The sequence below is a fragment of the Pogoniulus pusillus genome, chromosome 30 (assembly GCF_015220805.1).
Source record: "Pogoniulus pusillus isolate bPogPus1 chromosome 30, bPogPus1.pri, whole genome shotgun sequence".
NCBI lineage: Eukaryota > Metazoa > Chordata > Aves > Piciformes > Lybiidae > Pogoniulus > Pogoniulus pusillus.
In genome coordinates, this window is record NC_087293.1 from 14,849,350 (window position 1) to 14,872,973 (window position 23,624).

Sequence of the window (23,624 nt, forward strand, 5' to 3'; positions counted from 1 at the left end):
CTGGGGAGGTTCAGGTTGGATGCTGGGGAAATTTTCTTTGCTGCTTGGAAGAGGCTGCCCAGGGAGGTGATGGAGTCACTGTCCCTGAAGGTGTCCAAGCAAAGCCTGGATGAGGCACTTAGTGCCATGGTCTGGTTGATTGGCCAGGGCTGGGTGCTAGCTTGGGCTGGAGGTCTCTTCCAACCTGGTTGATTCTATGATCTCTGGAGTGTGAAGAAGTAGCCAGGCTCTTTTCAGTGGTGTCCTATGATGGGATAAGGGACAACAGATACAAACTGGAAGCCAGGAAATGCCACCTCATCATGAGGAAAAGCTTCTTTGGTGTGAGGATGCTGGAGCCCTGGAGCAAGCTACCCAGAGCAGCTGTGGAGACTTCTCTTAAGACTTTAAAAACCTTCCTGGATGTGTTCCTGTGTGACCTGCCTCAGTATAGGGCTTGGACTTCATCTTGGTCTCTTCCAAACCATACTATTCTATGGTTCTATGACATCATCCATGTCTGCAGCTACACAGGACACATGGACAGAGTAACAGGGTCTGACACTGCTATCCAAGCCAGCTACATTCCATGGACATGCCTGGAGCAACATAGGCAGCATTGAACTTCAGCTACCTTTGGGTCCACCTCCACATAGCTTCTCGTTGAGCTTCTCACATGAATCCCTAGGACAGGGCAGAGCTGCTTTGTTGTCACGCTTCAGGGATGTTTCCTTCCCTGTGAGCTCCCTGACTGAAGCTGCCTCTCTAAAAGGGTCACACACTGCACACCAGCCTTGCCTCTGTTCCTTCCCAACCTTCTCCTCCTTGAGGAAAACCTTACAGATCTCTTCCTAAAGTGAATACCTTTCTTGCTCCACTGCTTTTCCTTTTTCACCCAGTAGAAATCAAAGCCAAACACCACTTGGATTAACCCAGCTCTCAAATCCAAGGGCACTCATCTGGATTTGAGGAGACAAAGCACACAAACCACCCTGCATACCTTTCCAACTCTTCTCCTGCCCATCTCTCCCCCTCCTCAAAGGCTCCCATGATAGAAACACACTTGAAAGCATGGTGGAGATTCACAGGAGAGCCTTTGCATGCCTTTGTGGGCAGAGACTGACAGCCTGAAACCTGCACACTTGGCTCAGGGTGTCAGTTATGGGGAAATCCCATTCTGCTCTCCAGGGAATGGATCTCTTCAGATCCTTGCTAAGGTGGAAGGTGCTTGGGGGAGAGACAGCCTAGCATGGACACTTTGAAGACTCAGCTGACAGGGTGCTGGGCCACATGTCATTTGAGCTCTACTATCACCTAGAAAGGTTGAACAGGACCAGATGATCTTTGGGGTCTCTTCCAACCTGGCATTCTGTGATTCTGCAGTCAGCCACAGGGTCTGTTCAGTAAAGCACTTCAGAGGCCATCATACCACGAGCACACTGCCCACCTCAAATGCTCTTCTGCCTGCTCATCACACAAATGAGAATGGACTCAACCATGCTGTCCAAGACCTTGGGCACCAGCCAGCAGGGAGAGCATAACCAGTTTCAACAGATCATTCCCACTGTGGTCCAGCCACATTTCAGCTTCTGCACATAGCTTCCATCCATGGAGTTGGACCCAGTGCCAGCTGGGAGGCCTCAACTGCAATGCACTGGGGCTGCACAGATGGGCAGAACAGTTCCCTCAACTCCCTGAAGTGTAGCTTATGAAACAATCCCCCCTGAGCCCAGCTGCAGCAGTCAGACCCAAGGTCAGACCAATATAGGCTGAGCAGTGACTGGCTTGAGAGCAGCCCTGATGAGAGGGACCTGGGGGTGCTGGTGGAGGAGAAGCTCAGCATGAGCTGTTGGTGAGCTCTTGCAACCCATAAAGCCAACCAGAGCAGCAAGAGAAGTGTGGGCAGCAGGGTGAGGGAAGTGATCCTCTCCATCTGCACTGCTGAGACCCCACCTGGAGTACTGCATCCAGTTCTGGAGCCCCTGGGATAAGAGGGCTATGGAAGGTGTCCAGAGAAGGGCCACAAGGATGGTCAGAGGGCTGGAGACTGAGGGAGTTGGGGCTGTTCAGTCTGGAGAGGAGAAGGCTCCCAGGTGACCTTACTGTGGCCTCTCAGTATCTTAAGAAGGCCTACAAGAAAACTGGGGAGGGACTTTTTAAGCTGTCAGGAAGAGATGGAACTGGGGGGAGTGGAACAGAGCTGGAAATGAGTAGATTCAGCCTGGATGTTAGGAAGAAGTTCTTCACCATGAGCTTGGTGAGACCCTGGAACAGGTTGCTCAGGGTGGTGGTGGAAGCCTCATCCCTGGAGGTGTTTAAGGCCAGGCTGGATGAGGCTCTGGCCAACCTGATCTAGTGTGAGGTGTCCCTACCACCCAGAGGGGTTGGAACTAGATCATTCTTGCTGTCCCTTCCAACCCTGCTTCTATGATTCCAAGGTCAAACATCCTGACTGCAGCTAGGACCATAGCCCACATCTGGCAGGTATGATGTGAGCCATTCCTCTTCCCACTGCTTTCCCAGCCTCCAGCTCCCCGTGGCTACACTCTTGCATTGCTCACATGCCCATCCAGCCATTTGGGCACAGGCCTGCTGAAGCCACACATTTATTCCACCTCCATTTTCTTGGTGGCAACAGCAGCTGAATCACTGCCCACCTCTCCAGAGTGCCTTGCAGCTCCTGCATCAGCCTCACACTCACAGAGCCACACTATGGACCAAATGATGTCCAAGGCAGGGCAGAGCAGCACACACTGAGGTAGAAGCAGCACAACTGCTTGCAGCTTAGCTCCTTATACCAGGTCATTTCCCAGCTAGATCTATCCCATTGTGGCTGCTCCCTCCCTGGAGGTGTTCAAGGCCAGGCTGGATGAGGCCTTGGGCATCCTGTTCTGGTGGGAGGTGTCCCTACCTATGGCAAGGGGTGGGAAGTGGATGAGCTTTGAGGTCTCTTCCAACCTAAACCATTTTATGATTCTATAATACAATGCCCCACAGACAACAAGGTCACTATGGGACACCTTCAGCTGTCTGCTGCTGATGGTGCAATGACTCCTCACATCTCAGCAGGTTTCAGCAGCAACCTTTCTTCTCCCCATGATCTCTGGGAGACATCACTTAGCACAGAAGGTCTCCCAGAAACGCCATCCTCTTCACAAGCCAATCTAGCCCCTTAGGGCACGCTTGAGGGTTCACTGCAAAGACCAAAGGCCACATGAACCAGCCTGTCACAAGGAAGAAGCTGCAGAGATCAAGAGCACAGTCAGTGTTTGAGGTCCTTAAGGAGGTGGGAAATTTCCCCGGGTGAAATAAATGCTAAGCATCATCTTTTAAAGGCATGGATGGAGAAGTGACAACCTTCTCCTGAAGGCAGGCAAAAGATTTTTCCCCCCCTCCCTCTCCTTCCTTGAGAGGTCCATGCATGGGTGGAGGCTGAGAAAGAAAACCTTCAGCCCTGGAACCGTGGAGCTCTGCCAAGCTGCGATGGGTTTGTGATAAGCTAAAACACATCCATGAGCCTTCGACTTCAAAAGCAGGGAAAGGAGGAGGGGAGCTGCAAGGAGTCAACTGCCTGGGGCATCCCATTTCCAGGCAGCAGAAGGAGGTTATTTTTAGAAAGCCTCCAATACACCTTTCAAGAGCACTGAGGCTGGAAAGGAATTCTGCCTTTTAATGGTCTCTTTCACACCACCTTGCAGGTGGCATTTCTGCAAGGGCTGTTCCACCCCAAGGAAAGTCACCTACAATGTTCTCCCCAAATGGAAAACAACATCCAGACAAAAGGGTATTGCTACCCCCCCCCCCAAAAAATAGCCCATTTGAAGTTAGATGCAGACAAGCTTCTAGCCAGGTCTCCCTTTCCCCCCTCTCTCCAAGACTCCTGCCCACTTCCCATGCCCTCTGGTAGTTTGCATTAGCCTGTGGGAAAAACCAGCCAGAATACCCAATGGAGACCTCCAGCTATGGTCTGCCATGGGAGACACAGCAGGTGGGAAAGCTGTGCATGAAAAATAGGTAGATGAGACACCTGAACTGCAACTGCTGCACTCGTTGCTTCAGGGGGCAAGGCAGGGAGATAATCATAGAATCAACCAGGTTGGAAGAGACCTCCAAGATCATCCAGTCCGACCTAGCACCCAGTCCTGGCCAATGAACAAGACCATGGCACCAAGTGCCTCAGCCAGGCTTTGCTCATGTCCAAGACACTCATGGACTCGTGGTGAGGATACACCTCAAGCCCTGTGTTCAGTTTCAGGCCCCTCACTCCATGAAGGACATTGGGGTGGTGAAGCATGTCCAGAAGGGCAAAGCTGGTGAAGGGTCCAGAGAACATGGCTGAGGGAATGATCAGTCTGGAAAAGAGGAGGCTGAAGGGAGACCTCCTTGTGTTCTGCAACTCCCTGGAAGGAGGTTGAAAGGTGGGGGTTGGTCTCCTCTCTCTAGGATCAGGTGATAGAATGAGAGGAAACAGCCTGAAATTCTGCCAGTGGAGGGTCAGGTTGGAGATGAAGAAAAAACTTCTTTGCTGCAAGAGTGGTCAGGGATTGGCACAGGCTGCCCAGGGAGGTGATGGAGTCCCCATCCCTGGAGGTGTTCAAGAAATAACTGACCATGGCACTTTGGGACATGGTGTAATGGCCACAGTGGTGTCAGCTTGGTGGTTGGACTCAGTGGTCTTAGAGGTCTTTTCCAACCAAAACAATTTTACTATTCATCTCCTTTTCCTCCCCAGCTCTGTCATCAAAATTCCTCCAGGACTAACCCAGCCTCCTCTGGTCACCATCACAAAGGAGCACCACAAAGCAGCCTCCCCCACAAGGGAGGAGAAGGAACAGGACAAGTTGACCATAGAAACCCTTCAGAAATTCCTTCCCCTTCAAATATTTTCAGATGGCAAAGAGCAGCCTTCCTCTTGAAAGCTTGGCTATCATCCCTCTAAATGAGCACTGTGGTTTCAGCTCAGCAGTTTCTTGTTTGCATGCTAGACACACACTTGGATGGCATCATGTTTCCCAGCTGAACCCAACCGCATCCCTGCACCTGCATCGCTAGCAGCAACGTGAGAAGTCTTCAGCAAGAAATTCAGATAGAGATCTATTCAAGCAGCTTTATTGATGCTAATGGAGTTACTTGGGATTTACACACACGTAAAATCAGAGCACAGGTGGATGGATGAATTCTTGCAACTGCTAACAATATAAGGAAGGGCCAATTTCACCCCTGGTGTAAAGCTGCTGATGTCAAAAGTCATGCACCAGGCAGTGGCTGTGATCACAAACCACTTTGATCAGGCAGATCAGTTGGTTGCAAATGAACCTGCAGATTCACACAGCATAAAATGGTTTAGGTTGGAAGGGACCTCATAGATTATCTAGTTCCAACCCCAGCATCACTTGGTAGCTCCAACAGTGAGCTATACAAGTCCAGAACCCTCACCTAAACAGATGAGGTTGCAACTTCACACAGCATAGAATGGTTTAGGTTGGAAGGGACCTCAAAGATTATCTAGTTCCAACTCCAACATCACCTGCAAGCTCCAACAGTGAGTTATACAAGTCCAGGACCCTCACCTAAACAGATGAGGTTGCAACTTCACACAGCATAGAATGGTTTAGGTTGGAAGGGACCCCAAAGATTATCTAGTTCCAACCCCAGCATCACTTGCTAGCTCAAACAGTGAGCTATACAAATCCAGGACCCTCACTCAAACAGATTAAGTTGCAACTTTACTGCTTTAAGCTATTTTCTTGGCAACTACACATGGCTGCATGATCATCTTGTCCCATGCAAAGGACATGTAGTAACAGTTGAAGCCACAGCAGGAGTTGTTTGGGGAAGTACAGCCCATACCTGGCCTTCAAAACAAGCTTGTTGGCCTGACACACAAGTGTGGCAGCTTGCAAATGCTTCTGGCCAGAGGTGAGCAGAGTTGTGGCATCCCTGTGCACACCACTGCTCATCCCTCTGCCCAGCTGACTGGGAACCAAGATACTGGGGGCCTTGTGGGTTAAGCTTTTTGCTTTCCCATGCTGCAGTTGGCAACTCTCTTCCTCCTGGTCATTAAAAACCTGAACAGTGGCTCAGAAATGCTTTCCTCCAGCTTCAGGTCTATAAAACCACAGCAGGTTGCTGGACCTCCATATGACCAGAGAAGCAGGAAAGTCAGCTTGCAGCAGGGCTAAGTGCCCAAGAGGAGCTGAGCAGCAGCTGACTAATGCTCTCAGACCAGTCAACCAGGACATCCTCAGGCTAATGATGACCCAGATAGCACAGACAGGAAGCAATGAAGGTCAAATATAAAGGGGAGATGGTAAATAGCCAAGAAACAGCTTTCTCCTCTGGCTACAGGACATAAGTCTGAGTCTTATAACAAGTCTCAGGACCTTGCAAGACAGGGAGCCCAGGAGGTCATCACTGATAGGGACAGCTAAAGACTTCTGATGATGAGGGGACTGGAGCTTGCTGAGGAGAGGCTGAGGGACCTGGGGCTGCTTAGACTGGAGAAGAGAAGACTGAGAGGGGATTTAATCAATGTCTATAACTCTCTGAGGGCTGGGGTACAGGCTCTGCTCACTGCTCCCTGGGATAGGACAAGGAGCAGTGGATGGAAGCTGAAGCACTGGAGGTGCCAGCTCAACACAAGGGGCAACTTCTTGACTGTAAGGGTCCCAGAGCACTGGCACAGGCTGCCCAGAGAGTTGTGGAGTCTCCTTCTCTGGAGCCTTTCAAGGCCTGTCTGGATGCATTCCTCTGTGATCTGAGCTAGATTTTATGGTCCTGCTCTAGCAGGACTCAATGATCTCTTTGGGTCACTTCCAACCCCTGACATCCTGTGAGTGGACTACAGAACCATGGATTGCTGCAGGAGCCTCAGGCTCTCAATCCTCCCAAATAGCAGTCATAGGCAGGTAGCCTGAAGATGTCCTTGCTTCTCCACCTGGCCACCAGGGTGTATCCACTCCTCAGAGGCTGCTGCTCATGCTCCCAGGGCTTAACCTCCTACCCCATTAATTGTTTGCCACCCTACCATGACTAATCTGGATTTACAACCCGGAAAGCAGCGGGGAGAGGAATCTGATCAAAAGGACCATCCTCACAGCCAGAGAACAAGAAAGAGCTGTGTAGCCAGTTGTTCCAGGACACTTAATCCATCAAGCCTTCACCATCCTACCCTTGGGCTTAGGCTGAGTCAGTTGTGATTTGCTTAAAACCATGAGAATTCCCTCCTCCTCCTCCCACCCCCCAAAAAAAAGCAAGCCAGCTGTGAAGTTGGTCAAGAAGTTGAGGAGAGAAGGAACAAAACACAGCACTCACTACCCCTTTACATGGATTTGGCAGTGGCTGGTTATCATCCAGTTGGCAGCTCTCCATCTGAGGCATCTCTGTGCTCCCAAAAGCCAGAGCAAACACTTGGTTTTGTCTAAAAGACTTTGCTTCCAGCAGGGAAAATTTGTTCCCCGGGCTGCCAAGTTCTACTGCAAGTCCATGACTGCTCAGGTCCTCAGGAAGAACATCCCTCAACATCTTTTGGGGTTAACTGCTGCAAAAGTACCCCAGTAGCACTCTGCTGCTGGGAGAGAAGTGAGAGGTTTGGAGCTGGAGCCCAAATGCTGTTGTCAAAGAGGAGCAGTAGGCAGGTCACAGCAGTGGCCAAGCCAGCAAGAATCATGAAGCATCAGTTACAGAATCAGAGAATCAAGCAGGCTGGAAGAGAGCTCCAAGCTCAGCCAGCCCAGCCTAGCACCCAGCCCTAGACAACCAACCAGACCATGGCACTAAGTGCCCCAGCCAGGCTTGGCTTCAACACCTCCAGCCACAGCCACTCCACCACCTCCCTGGGCAGCCCATTCCAATGCCAATCACTCTCTCTGACAACTTCCTCCTCACATCCAGCCTAGACCTCCCCTGGCACAGCTTGAGGCTGTGTCCCCTTGTTCTGTTGCTGGGTGCCTGGCAGCAGAGCCCAACCCCACCTGGCTACAGCCTCCCTGTAGTGAGCTGCAGACAGCAATGAGCTCTGCCCTGAGCCTCCTCTGCTGCAGGCTGCACACTCCCAGCTCCCTCAGCCTCTCCTCACAGGGCTGTGCTCCAGGCCTCTCCCCAGCTTTGTTGCCCTTAGAGGACTTATCAAAAGACCAAGAAGAAATGCCCAGCTCATGAGCTGCCCAAATATTCCAGTACATAAAGTTTTATCCTCCTCCTCCCCTCCAAATCCCAGCTTTTATCATTTTTATGTCAACCATTTGCTGCTTCAACACCAAGATCCAGACTTTGCCAAGACTTTCCCCACTCCCAGGAGCAGAGACTTTTTTTCCCACCCCCACTCCCCTCCTTGGCTTCTATATCTAACACAAGCTGGGCTCAACCTTCCTCCAGTGCTTTCCACACTTTGGAAGCAGTCCAACATCTCCCCAGACCCACAGAGGTTTTCCATTCGTTTTACTGGGTTCTGGATAAGAGCCTTAAAGATGTTTTCCTGTCTTTTTCCTCCCCACAGCTCAGCAGAAGTCAGAACCACTTTGCCTGTAGTTTTACAAGAGGCAGCTGGTGAAAGGTTAGATAACCAGACAACACTGCCAAGCCCAAGGGAGGCTGCAGAAACCCTTCTTTGTGGGCTTTTATGCCAAGTTATTGCTTACAATCACCACCTTGACTCAGGAAAGGGCTGTCTATAAGCCAGGAGTCCCTTTCCTCTTTATCTAATGATCATTACTTGTGAATACCTTTTAAAAGATGACTCAAAGACACCGACCAGATGTGCACTTTAACTGGAAGCTCATGAGAAAAACCAGCAATAATCTGCTGCAGAAGCATCAGGGAAGAAAGCTGCTGCCTGGCTTGCAAAGTGGGATCAGTCTTTCTTCACCTGCAGCCTTCTAGATTGTGTTCATCTAAGGCTGCAAAGCCAGAAGTCAGGAGAAGAGAAGGCTGAGAGGAGATGTTATGCTTAGAGTGGGTGTCAAGAAAGGGTCAGGCTCTTTGCAATGCTGTCCTGTGATAAGACAAGGGGCAGTGGATCCAAACTGGAACACAGAAGTTCTACCTTAACATAAGGGAAAGGTTATTTCCTCTGAGGGTCCTGGATCCCTGCAGCAGGCTGCCCAGGGAAGTTGGGGAGTCTCCTTTTCTGGAGGCTCTCAGGACCTAGCTGGACACATTCATGCATGTCTTGCCCCAGGTGACCCTGCTTGGGTATGAACAATCCATGGATCAGCCTATCTGGACACATTCATGAGTGACCTGCCCCAGGTGACCCTGCTTGGGCATGAACAATCCATGGATCAGTCTATCTGGACACATTCATGAGTGACCTGCCCCAGGTGACCCTGTTTGGGCATGAACAATCCATGGATCAGTCTATCTGGACACATTCATGAGTGACCTGCCCCAGGTGACCCTGCTTGGGTATGAACAATCCATGGATCAGCCTATCTGGACACATTCATGAGTGACCTGCCCCAGGTGACCCTGCTTGGGTATGAACAATCCATGGATCAGCCTATCTGGACACATTCATGAGTGACCTGCCCCAGGTGACCCTGCTTGGGTATGAACAATCCATGGATCAGTCTATCTGGACACATTCATGAGTGACCTGCCCCAGGTGACCCTGTTTGGGCATGAACAATCCATGGATCAGTATAGCTTGGGGAATGAGCTGCTGGAGAGCAGTGAAGGGGAGAAGGATTTGGGCATCCTGGTGGATGGAAGGGTGGCCTCAAGCCAGCAGTGTGCTCTGGTGGCCAGGAAGGCCAATGCCATTCTGGGGTGGAATAGAAGGGCTGTGGTTAGTAGGTAGAGAGAGGTCCTCCTGCCTCTCTACTCTGGCGAGGCCACATCTGGAGTTTTGTGCCCAGGTCTGGGCCCCCCAGTTCAAGAGGGACATGGAACTGCTTGGGAGAGTCCAGTACAGAGCCACAAAAATGATTAAGTTGAACATCTTCCCTATGAGGAGAGCCTGAGGGAGCTGAGGTTTGTTAGCTGGCAGAGGAGGAGACTGAGAGGTGACCTCAGCAATGCCTATAAATATGTAAGGAGCAAGTGCCAGGAGGCTGGAGCCAGGCTCTGCTGGGTGATGCCCAATGCCAGGACAAGGGGCAGTGGGTGGAAGCTGAGGCAGAGGAGGTCCCATGTGAACCTGAGGAAGACTTTTTTCCCTGTGAGGATGAGAGAGCACTGGGACAGGCTGCCCAGGGGGATTGTGGAGTCTCCTTCTCTGAAGATACTCAAGAACCCTCTGGATGTGCTCCTGTGTGATGTGATCCTGCTCTGGCAGGGGGGCTGGACCAGATAAGCTTTTGAGGTCCCTTCCAACTGCTGGCATTCTATAATTCAGAGGACACTTCCTGCCCCTACCACGTTAGGATCCTGGGATCTTGAGCCTGTTTTTAACTGAAGACCAGACAGTGCTCTGAGTAGGCTGCATTCACAGCAGAGATGCTTTCCTGGCATGGGAGGAAGTGTGGACACCTCATAACATCCCCAGAACACCTTCCTCTGCAATTAGGCAGAGACACACACACAGCACCTCTGTATGGAGCAGAAAGTATTTCAAGAGCAATGATGCCCACAAACCTGAAGCAGAATATTGTTTCCCATCACACTTACAGAAGATCCTCTCTTTCCCCCCCTCCCTTCCCCAGAAAATGCTATAAAGGAACCCATCCTGTTGCCTGCAAGGCAACAAACCATTTTGGGTGCCTTCTGTAAGGATTAAACTCAAACCTCATTTTAGAGCCTGTGTTCCACATGGATAGAAAAGCCTGGATGAGGCACTTAGTGCCATGGTCTGGTTGACTGTATAGGGCTGGGTGCTAGGTTGGACTGGATGAGCTTGGAGGTCTCTTCCAACCTGCTTGATTCTATAGGGCTGGGTGCTAGGTTGGACTGGATGAGCTTGGAAGTCTCTTCCAACCTGCTTGATTCTATAGGGCTGGGTGCTAGGTTGGACTGGATGAGCTTGGAGCTCTCTTCCAAGCTGCTTGATTCTATAGGGCTGGGTGCTAGGTTGGACTGGATGAGCTTGGAGGTCTCTTCCAACCTGCTTGATTCTATAAGGCTGGGTGCTAGGTTGGACTGGATGAGCTTGGAGGTCTCTTCCAACCTGCTTGATTCTATTCTATTCATTGTAGGACAATTGGGCAAAGCTCAAACTCCTTAGAACTCTTTCAGACCCTACCACTGAGAAAACACTGAACAGTGATGGTCTTGAACCAAAAGCCCTGATGAAATGGCAGGCAACAGATTGTCTGACCTGAAATTCTTTGCTTATCAAACCCTGCCTGCTCCTCTCTGGGCCACAGGTGGTTTCAACCAGGTCTTTCCTCTGATTTCTTCCACTTTCTGGACAAGCTCAGCCACTCTCCATCAGAACAGGGAAAAGTTTTAGAAGAACACAGCCTGAGAAGTTAGAGGCCACTTGAAAAACCTGCCCTAACACAAGCCTATTATTGTGCAGCCTGTTTACTTAAATTCATTCCACAGCCTGGGAGACTTTGCACAAGGAAATTTACAGCTCGAGTTAATAGAGCAAAATGTAAAACTGCTGGGGTTTGGCTGGGGCTGCAAGCAAAAGGACAGGCAGAGGTTGTGACTGGGGGTGTTTTCACAGGGCCACTGACACAGAATGTGTTTTTCAGGGAGTTATTTGTTTTAAATAAGGAAAGTTTGTACAGCTTGAGAAAATTATTGGGAAGGAAATTAAATCTCGTTCTGGCGCTCTTCCGTCGCACCTTGACACTTGCAGCTCTCCTCTCCCCCCACTTCCCCCCCCCCCCAGAAGTTGGTAAGGGCAGGTTTCACTGGCAGAATATTGCCTTCCTCATGCATGCTGATTTACAACCAGCCTGTGGACCAGCCTTCTACACCCGTTTTAGGGGAGAAGAGCCAAGCAAGACCAGCTCCGATCCCAGGCTGCAGCCTGGGAGCACAGGGATATGTGGTGGTGTAGAATCAGTCAGGGTTGGAAGGGACCACAAGGAGCAGCCAGTTCCAACCCCCCTGCCATGGCCAGGGACACCCTACCCTAGAGCAGGCTGCCCACAGCCTCAGCCAGCCTGGCCTGAAACACCTCCAGCCATGGGGCCTCAACCACCTCCCTGGGCAACCCATTCCAGCCTCTCACCACTCTCATGCTGAACAGCTTCCCCCTCACCTCCACTCTGACTCTCCCCACCTCCAGCTTTGCTCCATTCCCCCCAGTCCTGTCATTCCCAAGGAGCCTAAAAAGTTCCTCCCCAGCTTTTTTGCAGGCCCCTTTCAGATCCTGGAAGGCCACAAGAAGGTCACCTGAGAGCCTTCTCTCCTCCAGACTGCAGCAGGACCTACACCCCACAGAACAAATTCAGCTTATCACAGAATCAAGCAGGTTGGAAGAGAGCTCCAAGCTCAGCCAGCTCAACCTAGCACCCAGCCCTAGACAATCAACCAGACCATGGCACTAAGTGCCCCAGCCAGGCTTGGCTTCAACACCTCCAGCCACAGCCACTCCACCACCTCCCTGGGCAGCCCATTCCAATGCCAATCACTCTCTCTGACAACAACTTCCTCCTAACATCCAGCCTAGACCTGCCCTGGCACAACTTGAGACTGTGTCCCCTTGTTCTGTTGCTGGCTGCCTGGCAGCAGAGCCCAACCCCACCTGGCTACAGCTTCCCTGCAGGCAGCTGCAGACAGCAATGAGCTCTGCCCTGAGCCTCCTCTGCTGCAGGCTGCACACCCCCAGCTCCCTCAGCCTCTCCTCACAGGGCTGTGCTCCAGGCCTCTCACCAGCTTCATCACCCTTCTCTGGACACCTTCCAGCTTGACTTCAAACACTCAGGAATCCTTCCTGAGATTCCTCCTGCCACAGGTATTAAAAAAAAAGAAACAAGAAAGAAATCCTGGCTGAGACCTCCAGCAGGTGCCAGGCAGTGCCCTGCACTTCCCATCAGACAGCAGCAACGAGATGGATTGACTCAGCAGGAACTTGCTATGGTTCAGCTGGAACTAAACCTCCCTGACATCAAAGCAGCAAAATCCAACTTGTGGCAGCTTTGATTTCCACCACCAGCCTGGGACCCAACTGCAAGTTGCAGTTTATCTGTGGCTGGAATTGATTCAGTGAGCAGCTGGTTTGGTGTCAGGGGATTCCCCCCCAGGATGCTCTCCAGAAGCAGTGCTGGCAGAGAAAATGAAGATTCCAAATGGATAGTTGCAGATGGGAAAGGGGTAAGAGAAAGAATTCCAAGGGAAAAGCTCCTGGCTATAGAAACAAGGTGGCTCAGGCTTCTCCATCCCTAAGCCATGCTCAGTTGGGTTTCTGAATGGCTACCCAAGGCTGATGTTATTTCAGCTCACACTGATTGTACCAAGACCCCCCCAAAACACCTGAATCTTGTCCTGTGGCTAAAATCTCTGTAGAGAGTGTCCCAAAGTGAGTAAGTTCAGCTGCCCAGTTGAAGCACAAGGATGGAAAGGTTGTATTTCTCACCTGAAAGACCTGTGCTCTGTTTTGGGATGGTGCCACCAGCAGCTGATGGCTACAGACTAAACCACAGCTTCTCCTAAGGTTTCTGTGTGAAAGTTGATTTGCTCTTTGGTGGAAAGGGTCTTAGGGAGAGTTCTCACAGGATGTCAGGGGTGGGAAGGGACCCAAAAAGATCATCCAGTCCAACCCCCCTGCCAGAGCAGGACCATACAGTCTAGCTCAGATCACACAGGAACACATCCAGACAGGCCTTGAAAGGCTCCAGAGAAGGAGACTCCACAACCTCTCTGGGCAGCCTGTGCCACCACTCTGTGACCCTCACAGTAAAGAAATTCCCTCTCCTGTTGACCTGGAACCTTCTGTGCTGCAGCTTCCATCCATTGCTCCTTGTCCTATCCCAGAGAAGAAGTGAGCAGAGCCTCTCCCTCTCCATCCTGACCCCCAGCCCACAGACATAGACACTGATTAGATCCCATCTAAGCCTTCTCTTCACCAGATCAAAAAGCCCCAGGTCCCTCAGCCTCTCCTCCTATGCTGGTGCTCCAGCCCCTTCCATTGGACTCTTCTGAGTAGATCCCTGTCCCTCCTGAACTGGGCAACTAGAAATCTACTGATGCCTACTGAGAGTGACTACTCAGACTGCTAAAAGTGTAATGATTCCTTCTCATACACCATCAACTCCTACTGACAGCAGCAGACAACACAGGCAGCTCTTAGGATCCTTTGAGGGCCTCAGCTTGTGCCCTGCAAAAAGTCATTCCAGGGACCTCAGTCCCACATCAGCTACTCCTGTGGAAGACAGGAGGCAGCAGCACCTCGTGAATGCAAACAATAGGTTGCACAGGGCACTTGCAGATAGCTTGGAACCTGATGAGTAATTAACTCTGACACCCTTAGGTGTTATTAATCCCACTAACCAAGGGAGGAAGCCCAAAAAGGAAGCCAGACAAACCCTTGAACCCATTCCAGCTAGCCTCAGGGACAAAGCTTGGCTTGGAAGAGCCATGCTGCTTGCCTCAGGCCCCACAAGAAGTCCATTTCAGAGGGAGCAGGGACACAGCTTCCCTGTCTGCAGGAGAGCAGGTACTTCCCCAGCCAGGGGCAAGATGCAGGGCAGGGAAGCAGCCTTGGCAGCCCCAAGGGGACCCTGCCTCACAGCCTTCCCTGGCAGCCCTCACACCTGCCTGCAGCACTGCAAAGCCTCTGAGAGCTCTTTTTAGTGCTGACTTTTGTGCCAGCTCATCCCAGAATGTTCACTTTGTGGCAGCTCCGAGCAGTTCCTTCTCTGCCTGTTTCTCCTCCTAACTGGCTTCAGGAGCAATCATCTCCTTCTAAAGGACCACCAAGCCAGGCTTGCTCTGTGGCATGGCCCAGTTGCCATTTTACACTTCCCCAGGTTAATGATTTCTCTTATCTCATCCATCAGTGGAGCTCCATTCATTAAAGCCTCCACAGAAGCTCATCAGCACCCCAGACAGAAGCAGGGCTCAGCTGTAACCAACCACAGCTTCACATGCCTCCTGGTCTCCAAAAGTACAGGTTTAAAGTATGGGAAATAAACACACTGGAGGTTCCTAATGCTGGGATAAGACTGTCAGCTCCCTCAGCAATGAGCATTGTTACATCTCCCCTTCCAGATGACCTGCACTTAGAATCATAGAATCAGTCAGGGTTGGAAGGGACCACAAGGAGCAGCCAGTTCCAACCCTCCTGCCATGCCCAGGGACACCCTACCCTAGAGCAGGATGCCCACAACCTCAGCCAGCCTGGCCTTAAACACCTCAACCACCTCCCTGGGCAACCCAGTCCAGGCTCTCACCACTCTCATGCTGAACAACTTCCTCCTCACATCCAGTCTGACTCTCCCCATCTTCAGCTGTGCTCCATTCCCCCCAGTCCTGTCACTACCTGAGAGCCTACAAAGTCCCAAGTACCAAGACTTTATTATCTACCCCCTTAGGATAAGAGGAAATGGCCTCAACTTGTACCAGGGGAGGTTTAAGTTGGATACTAGGGATTGGAACAGGCTGCTCAGGGAGGTGGTGGAGTCACTGTGCCTGGAGGTGTTCAACACACAGGTACATGTGGCACTTTGGGACATGGTGCTATGGAGCTGATGGTTGAATTTGATCATCTTGAGGTATTTTTCCAGCCTTAATGATCCTGCAACACTGCACTTCTACTCCAATCAAAGCAGCAACTATAACCAGAAGGCAGCTGAGTAGCCCCTTGCAAAGTCAGCCTTGAAAAGTTCCCTTTCACAGTGGCAGGAAGCAAAAGAACTTTGCTTCAGCTCCCCAGTTAGGAGACTTTGCCCTGAAGAGCAGCCTGGAGCCCAGGTGCCACCATTCAGGCCAACAGACAGGCAGGAGTTTACTCATCACAGGGCTGCATGTGTCACTGACCCCAAACACAACTTCAGGCATGGTTCCTGGTTTGGTTTCCAGACAGAAGTTGCTCCAAGAAATCTGACTAACTCTCCAACCTGTTTCTAGGACTGCAGCACTCAGACATGCAACCTCCACTGATTCTAGAGCCACCTGGCTTGTGCCAGGCTTGCCAGGCTGCCACCCATTTCACTGATGGGTGCTGAGATGGGACAGGGCACTGGAATGAGCAGCTCTTTCAACAAGGGCAAGTGGAGAGTCCTGCACCTGGGAAAGAACAACCCCAGGGAGCAGGGTGGATTGGGGACTGAGCTGTTGGAAGGTAGCAAAGGGTGAAAGGTTTGGGGGTCCTAGTTGATGGGAGGTTGACTATGAGCCAGCAATGTGCTTTTGTGGCCAGGAGGGGCAATGTTATTCTGGGGTGCATTAGAAGAGCTGTGATTGAGGGAGGTTCTCCTGCCCCTCTGCTCTGCCCTGGTGAGACCACAGCTGGAGTATTGCGTTCAGTTCTGGGCCCCCCAGTTCAAGAGTGACATAGAACTGCTGGAGAGAGTTCAGCACAGAGCCACAGAGATGCTGAAGGGAATGGAACAGCTCTGTTAGGAGAGGCTGAGGGAGCTGGGGCTGTGCTGCTGGGAGAGGAGGAGACTCAGAGGGGACCTCAGCAATGGTTATCAATGTGTAAAGGTGAGTGGCAGGAGGCTGGAGCCAGGCTCTGCTGGGTGATGCCCACTGACAGCACAAGGGGCAGTGGTGGAAACTGAGGCAGAGGAAGTTTCATTTAAACACCAGGAGGAATTTTTTGCCCTGTGAGGGTGCCAGAGCCCTGGAACAGGCTGCCCAGGGGGGCTGTGGAGTCTCCCCCTCTGAAGATACTCAGAGCTCACCTGGATGTGTTCTGGTGTGAACTGGTATAGGAGATCCTGCTCTGGTAGGGGGGTTGGACTGGATGAGCTTTGGGGATGCCTTCCAGCCCCTGCCATTCTATGATTCTGATTCCTCCAAGGAGGTACCACAGCTGTGTGCCACCCTGCAGCCTGGAGCACAGAAGGTGCTGTGAAAAATAAGGCTGTGTGGGAGCCCTGAGTGCTCCCCTTGTTCCTTTCCCACCAGGGGTGTTACAGCAGTTGGACTGAGCTAACCCCAGCCCTTCATCTTCGGGGAGAGGAGCAGCCCTTGGGCAGGGCCAGCCCAGGTGCCCTGGCAGAAGCCTGAACCGGCTTCGTCCTGGGGCCATCTAGTGGCACATTTCAATACGGTGCCTCCGAGCACAGCCGCCTGCGCCTGCCGCCTGCGCAAACGCGGAGCTGCCACAGCCTGACCTGCATCCTCCTGGAGTCCAGAGCACAAGCCACGACCTCCAGCAGCAGCTCCCCGGCTGCTTGGAATCAGACAATCAAGCAGGTTGGCAGAGAGCTCCAAGCTCAGCCAGCCCAACCTAGCACCCAGCCCAGGCCAACCAACCAGACCATGGCACTAAGTGCCCCAGCCGGGCTTGGCTTCAACACCTCCAGCCACAGAGACTCCCTGGGCAGCCCATTCCAATGCCAATCACTCTCTCTGACAATGACTTCCTAACAACAGCCAGCCTAGACCTGCCCCTGGCACAGCTTGAGGCTGTGTCCCCTTCTTCTGGTGCTGATTTCCTGGCAGCAGAGCCCAACCCCACCTGGCTACAGACTCCCTTCAGGCAGCTGCAGACAGCAATGAGCTCTGCCCTGAGCCTCCTCTGCTGCAGGCTAAGGGATGAGAAGAGTCACTTGCAGAGGTCTGCTGGGCTGAGCAGGGAACAAACACTATTCTACAGGCACCACTTCTCAAAGCAGGGGAGGCATTGACCATCTTCACATCCTGTCGCTGCTCTCATTCCTCAGTGCCAAGACAGACCTTGAGTTTACCCCTTGTGAAGTCTACAACTGACTCTCCAGCCCACAGGTGTAAGACATGCCCCTAATGAGCTCTCCTCACCATCTGGCACACTGATGGGTGATCAATAAATCAACAGCAATTATACAATGGCTTAGTCACAGTTGTGCAGTTCCTTCCTCATGGCCCTCTGGAAGGAAAATAGGCTCCAAACATGAAGACAGTAGAAATTCTGCTTCTGGTCTTCAACATTTATGCAGGTGTAGACTATGGGGGAACATAACACAGCCTAGGAGGTGGCACTGCTCACTCCTATACACCACCTCTCGTTTCCTAGCAGGTAAAACACTGATCTAGTGCACTGTTTTGCCTAGGAAATGGGACATTTTCTCTGATCAGATACTGGCACTGCCCTCTGACAAAGATGAGCACATCCTGCAGCAGCTTGACAAGGCACAAGCAGCAGCTGCAGCTTTGAGGACTGCAATGGCAAATAAGACCTTTCAGAGGAGTTATCAACCATTAGGATTAGCCAGAGGAGTAAAGAGCTCTATCTCCTCTTGCTACCAAGACCTCTGGAAGGTCCTGATCAGGCTCAAAGAGGAGCAGCTGGATGAAGCTGAACAATCCCTAATAGAGAAGGTCAAATCAGACCAAAACCAGAAGGGATCAAATAATCACATCAATTATCTTCCCTCACAGCTGTAGAAGAGCAGGGCCAAGAACTCCTCATGGGAACTGGGTGCTCAGGATGATTGGACAAGCTGACAGTTGTCCTGCCAGTAGACAGGCTGGGACCTACTCTTCCCAGAACTACCTCCTGGCACAGGCAGGTACACCAGCAGCAGGGTTCCTGGCAGAGCTGCTCCTGGCCAAGATAGACATCAAAAGCACTTCTTGGCAATGCCTGCCCAGTGGGAACAGGGCAGGTGTTCAGTTTGAGATGACTCCAGCAATAACACCAACAGCTAGATGTGGCTATTGGAAACCTGCTTTAGTCACCCTGTGCCTGAGCAGCACATTAGTGACTGATGCACCTCCTCACTAGTCTCATACTCCTGACCTTGGAAGGATCCCTACTGTAGATCAGGTTGATTTTTGCCTACTGTTTTCCAGCAGAAAGTTAACTGGATGGAGCTGGAGTCAATTTCCAGAGCAGTTCTTCCTGACTTGGGGCAAACCTACTCCCAATCTCAAACAGCAGGAGAAGTTTTGTGGGTCAAGAGCTGGACTGAATGATTTTTGAGGGCTCTTTCAACAGCAAACAGGTTCTTAACTGCAGCTAAACCCAAGTCCAAACCCTGCTATCTTCAGGAAAACAGATCTCAGAGTTAATTGGAGGAATAAGGCTTATTTTCAGTAATCCCAACTTAAACAGGTTTTACTCCTGCACAACCTCACTTAGCAACTCTAGCAGAAGGTCTGGTGGTCATTTCCCTATGTTCTGCAGACCCAGGAGATGGAGCTGGCTGCCCACCTGTGTTTTGCAGGCCATGGAACACAGGGCAGTGGAGAAGATAGGAGGGCAAATGGGGCCAAACACAACAACCACCAGCTCAAGGAGAATCCAAACTGAGGTTTCTGCCCAGCTTTAGGAATTCGAGTCTCTAGTCAGGCACAAAACAAGTCACCAACTCAGTTTCCAACCCATTTTACAGTTGAAGTTCTCATCATAGGAGGAGTAGCTGCCTGGCCAAGCTAGGCACAAGGAAAACCACTCTCAAAAAGGTACTTAAGGATAGTCACTAAAAGCTACAAGATACAACAGGAGGATAACCAAGATTAGCAAAAACAGACACCAAAAAGGAAGACCTGGATGAGGCACTTGGTGCCATGGTCTAGTTGATTGGACAGGGATGGGTGACAGGTTGGGCTGGATGAGCTTGGAGGTCTCTTCCAACCTGGTTGATTCACAGTATCACAGTATCATCAGGGTTGGAAGAGACCTCACAGATCATCAAGTCCAACCCTTTACCACATGGAGAGGTCATAGAAGGAGCAGGGAGGTCATTCTATGACCTCTCCATCCAGTCTTTCCTTCTAGATCCTTCCAAGCTTTTTCATTTTGCCACATTAAATCTCTAGAGAAGATCACAAATTGCTTTAAAGCCAAAAATATTACAGCTCCTTAGGGATGGTTTCTTACCAACAACCTTTATTTCTGCTCCTTTTTTGGACCTAACAAAAGCACAGCATTGAGGAACACACAGAAGCTCCTACCACAACTCCTACCCCATTCCTGTATGCTCTTTACTGGCAGTGCCTGCCCCAGAGCACTCACAGCCCCCAGTGGCAGTCATTACCAAGAGATGTCTGGTCCAGATTTACCAAGGTGTGCTTGGCCAAGAATAGAGAAAACAGAGGAGGGGGGGAATAAATCACACATTGATGCTTTACCTGATTGAGGTCTTTCAAAATAAGAAACACTCTAAGCAGTTTGGGGACTTCTCACATAAGAAAGCAGGTGTTGAAGAGAACAGCCAGGCTGGCAGATGAAGTCAGGAAGATAAAGGGCTGCCAGGCTAGCTAGAAGCATTGTGTCACTCGTTTGTCAAGTTCCTTCCCTTCCAGCTACATTCCCAACTCTGGAGCAGAATCTTTGCCCCACTCATCCCCTGAGTTTCAACATCCTCCCCAAATCCAGGCTGCTCCCTTTGTTCTCCAGCCAAGAAACTCCCAAAATCAAAGAGCACAAGAGACTGACACCTGAGGACCTCATGTATAACTCCCATCATTTCACATCCACTTTCAGGGGAAGGAAAGATTAGCTCTCTGCAAGGACACACTGGTACCTGGGAACTCAAACCCAGGCTGGGCTTGTATGTGTTGTAAATATCTGCTTGTATCTTGTGCTAAGCTGTAAATACAAAGCTTCATTCCATTTCCTAGTTCAAAGCCCACAGACAAGCAAGAGTAAGTCTGCAAAAGCCTCAGCAGAGAAGGAAACCTGCACAGACACTATGGAAAAACCTGGAGCCTTTGTTGTTGACTCTTTACCTGACTGGAAGTCACAGTTGTGAGGTGGACACCAGCAGACCCAGCACCAGCTGAGCTACTCAGACAACCCAGAGAGGAGAGGCAGCACCATAGAGAGCTTCTACAAGCTCCCCTCACCTCAGCTTTTCACACACACAGCCACTCACAGACCAGACCAGGGCAGCTTTCTCCTCCACACTTCACTTCCACGTAAATCACAGTGCTTAGGTCTCTGCTCACTCCCCATGGAAGTCAAAAACAGAACAACCAAGTTCCTGGGGCCCTCTGAGCCACGAGGAAGGTACATCTCCCACAGCAAGACAACCATCTCAGAGCTCACAAGGTAGCAAAGAAACCACCCCACAACCATCACCACCACTTCCCACACAGCATCCTACCTCTAGAGGAAAATCCAGAAGTCTCCACTGCAGCCACCACAGCTCCTCTCAGCAGCCTCTCACAGCTCCTCCAATGCTGCAACCTTCTGGGAAAGGTCCTTCCTTGCTCTCAGCCAAGTTTATAAAGACTCAGGGGCCTCTCCTCACCCTTGCTGCAACTTCACACCTGAATTCAATCTCTATCAACCACAGGTGGTTCCCTTGGCCCCTGCCCTTAATGGTTTATGCTGGTGCAAAGGCTGAAGTCTGCAGCATGAGGGGTAGCAGTGAGTGACCTTGTAAAGATGTGGGCTACAGCGTGGGGCCAGGAGGTGAAGCTTTGTGTGGCCCCTGGCCAAAGGCATACTGAGTGCCACTCAAAGTGGTGGGCTAGGAATTGAGGCTCTTCAAAGTCCTTGCTGTCTGAGCTCAGGGAGAATGTGTTCTTCCCCTGTTTTTTGATGTGAAAAATAGGGTTTAACCCCCCAAAAAAATCTGTCATTTCTGTCACTACTCATTTCAGTGCAGGACAGCAGGGCTGGCCCAATGTGCATGGAGGCAGAAGAGCTGCTGTAAAAAGCCCCAAGGTCCCTAAACCATGAAAGCAAGTTAGGAAACAGCCTCCCTCACTATCTCCTCAGGATAGGGGTATGGGGATGCTGACCCAGCCCCAGAGTACACAGCCAGGTCAGCCCCTGGATGTTATTTGTTCCACCTGCTGCTCGCATGGGCACCTGGAAACTTGATGGAAATAGTTTTCAAGTTGCACCAGGGGTGGGGTGGGTTAATTAGGAAAAAAGTCTGTGCTGCAAGAGTGGTCAGGGGGATTGCAACAGGCTGCCCAGGGAGATGGTGGAGTCCCCATCCCTGGAGGTGTTGAAGAAACAGTTGCAGCACAGCAAGTTCCAGCTCAACACAAGGGGCAACTTCTTGACTGTAAGGGTCCCAGAGCACTGGCACAGACTGCCCAGAGATGTTGTGGAGTCTCCTTGTGTGGAGCCTTTCCAGACCTGTGTGCCCTGAGCTGGATTGGATGCTCCTGCTGTGGCAGGGGGGTTGGACTGGATGATCTCCTTGGGTCCCTTCAACTCCTAACATCCTGTGAGCCTGTGAGCCTGTGAAAAGGCAGGGGGATTGGACTGGATGATGTCCTTGGGTCCCTTCAACCCCTAACATCCTGTGAGCCTGTGATCCTGTGAAAAGGCAGGGGGGTTGGACTGGATGATCTCCTTGGGTTCCTTCCAACCCCTAACATCCTGTGAGCCTGTGAGCCTGTGAAAAGGCAGGGGGGTTGGACTGGATGATCTCCTTGGGTTCCTTCCAACCCCTAACATCCTGTGAGCCTGTGATCCTGTGAAAAGGCAGGGGGGGGTTGGACTGGATGATCTCCTTGGGTCCCTTCAACTCCTAATATCCTGTGAGCCTGTGATCCTGTGAAAAGGCAGGGGGGGTTGGACTGGATGATGTCCTTGGGTCCCTTCAACTCCTAACATCCTGTGAGCCTGTGAAAAGGCAGGGGGGTTGGACTGGATGATCTCCTTGGGTCCCTTCAACCTCTAATATCCTGTGAGCCTGTGATCCTGTGAAAAGGCAGGGGGGGTTGGACTGGATGATCTCCTTGGGTCCCTTCAACCCCTAACATCCTGTGAGCCTGTGAAACATGGGGACATGGCACCTGGGGACATGGCTTAGGGGGGCAGAGTTGGTGTTGAGCTGATAGTTGGACTTGATGATCTTAGAGGTCTTTTCCTACTGAAAGGATTCTATGATTCCAGAAGGGAAACCTCTGTGGGCTTGGAGCGGTCTCCCACCCTGAATGCACCAAGGTGATGTGATTGAAGAGGAAGCCACAGCCATTGATTACCCACACAACAGGGTTAGCCCCCAATAAATAAATGATAAACCAGGGTGTCTCTTCTTAGCCAGGAGCTGGAGAGCCAAAGTTGCCCTCGAAGGAGCTGGGCAGAATATCCATTATTCAAGCTGATCACAGCTACCCAAGTGGAAAGAGCAGCTGTGCCTCCGTGCTCCCTGACACTTCTTCTCATGCACTACCCTCCTGCCACAAAGTGATGTGATTTAGACTAGAGCTAACTCCTTAAGGAAGGTGTGCTAGTTTGAGCCTAGCTGGGGTATTTTGGTGAGGAGAATTAGATGCTAGGCTGTGAAAAGGAAACAATGGTGATGGATGCTTCACTCACAGGCTTGCTGAGATGGATAAGAACAAAAACACAAACATAGATAACAGAGGCTCTCTCTGGCTTTTGGGGATGCATAAACTTCTCTCTCCCTAACTTGCTGTCTGACTAATCCTGCTTCCTAATCCCCCTGGCCAGCCCTCCAATCTCACCTTGAATGTAAGGCAAAGTCTTGGGTGAGGTAGAGGGGTGGGAAGAAGGTGGAAGGGTGGTTGGGAGCCCCTCCTGGGGACTCTGGTTCCTGGGAGGGCTGCTGTGTTTCTGTGATACCTTTTTAACTTGTCTATTTCTGTATGTCTTGTAAATCTCTGCTTGTATCTTGTGCTAAGCTGTCAGTATAAAGCTTCATTCAGTTTCCAGATTGGCTGAATCT

The 23,624-nt window shown here is 51.2% G+C and overlaps 1 protein-coding gene across 1 annotated transcript in view; it reads right to left on the reverse strand.

The window, feature by feature from the left end:
• TBX5 (T-box transcription factor 5) overlaps positions 1 to 21,153 on the reverse strand; it is a 165,717-nt gene extending 144,564 nt beyond the window's left edge. The window contains exon 1 of the mRNA XM_064168470.1: positions 21,075 to 21,153. The gene's annotated coding sequence lies outside the window, so the exon portion shown is untranslated. The remainder of the gene's footprint in view (positions 1 to 21,074) is intronic.
• Positions 21,154 to 23,624: the final 2,471 nt, after the last annotated feature.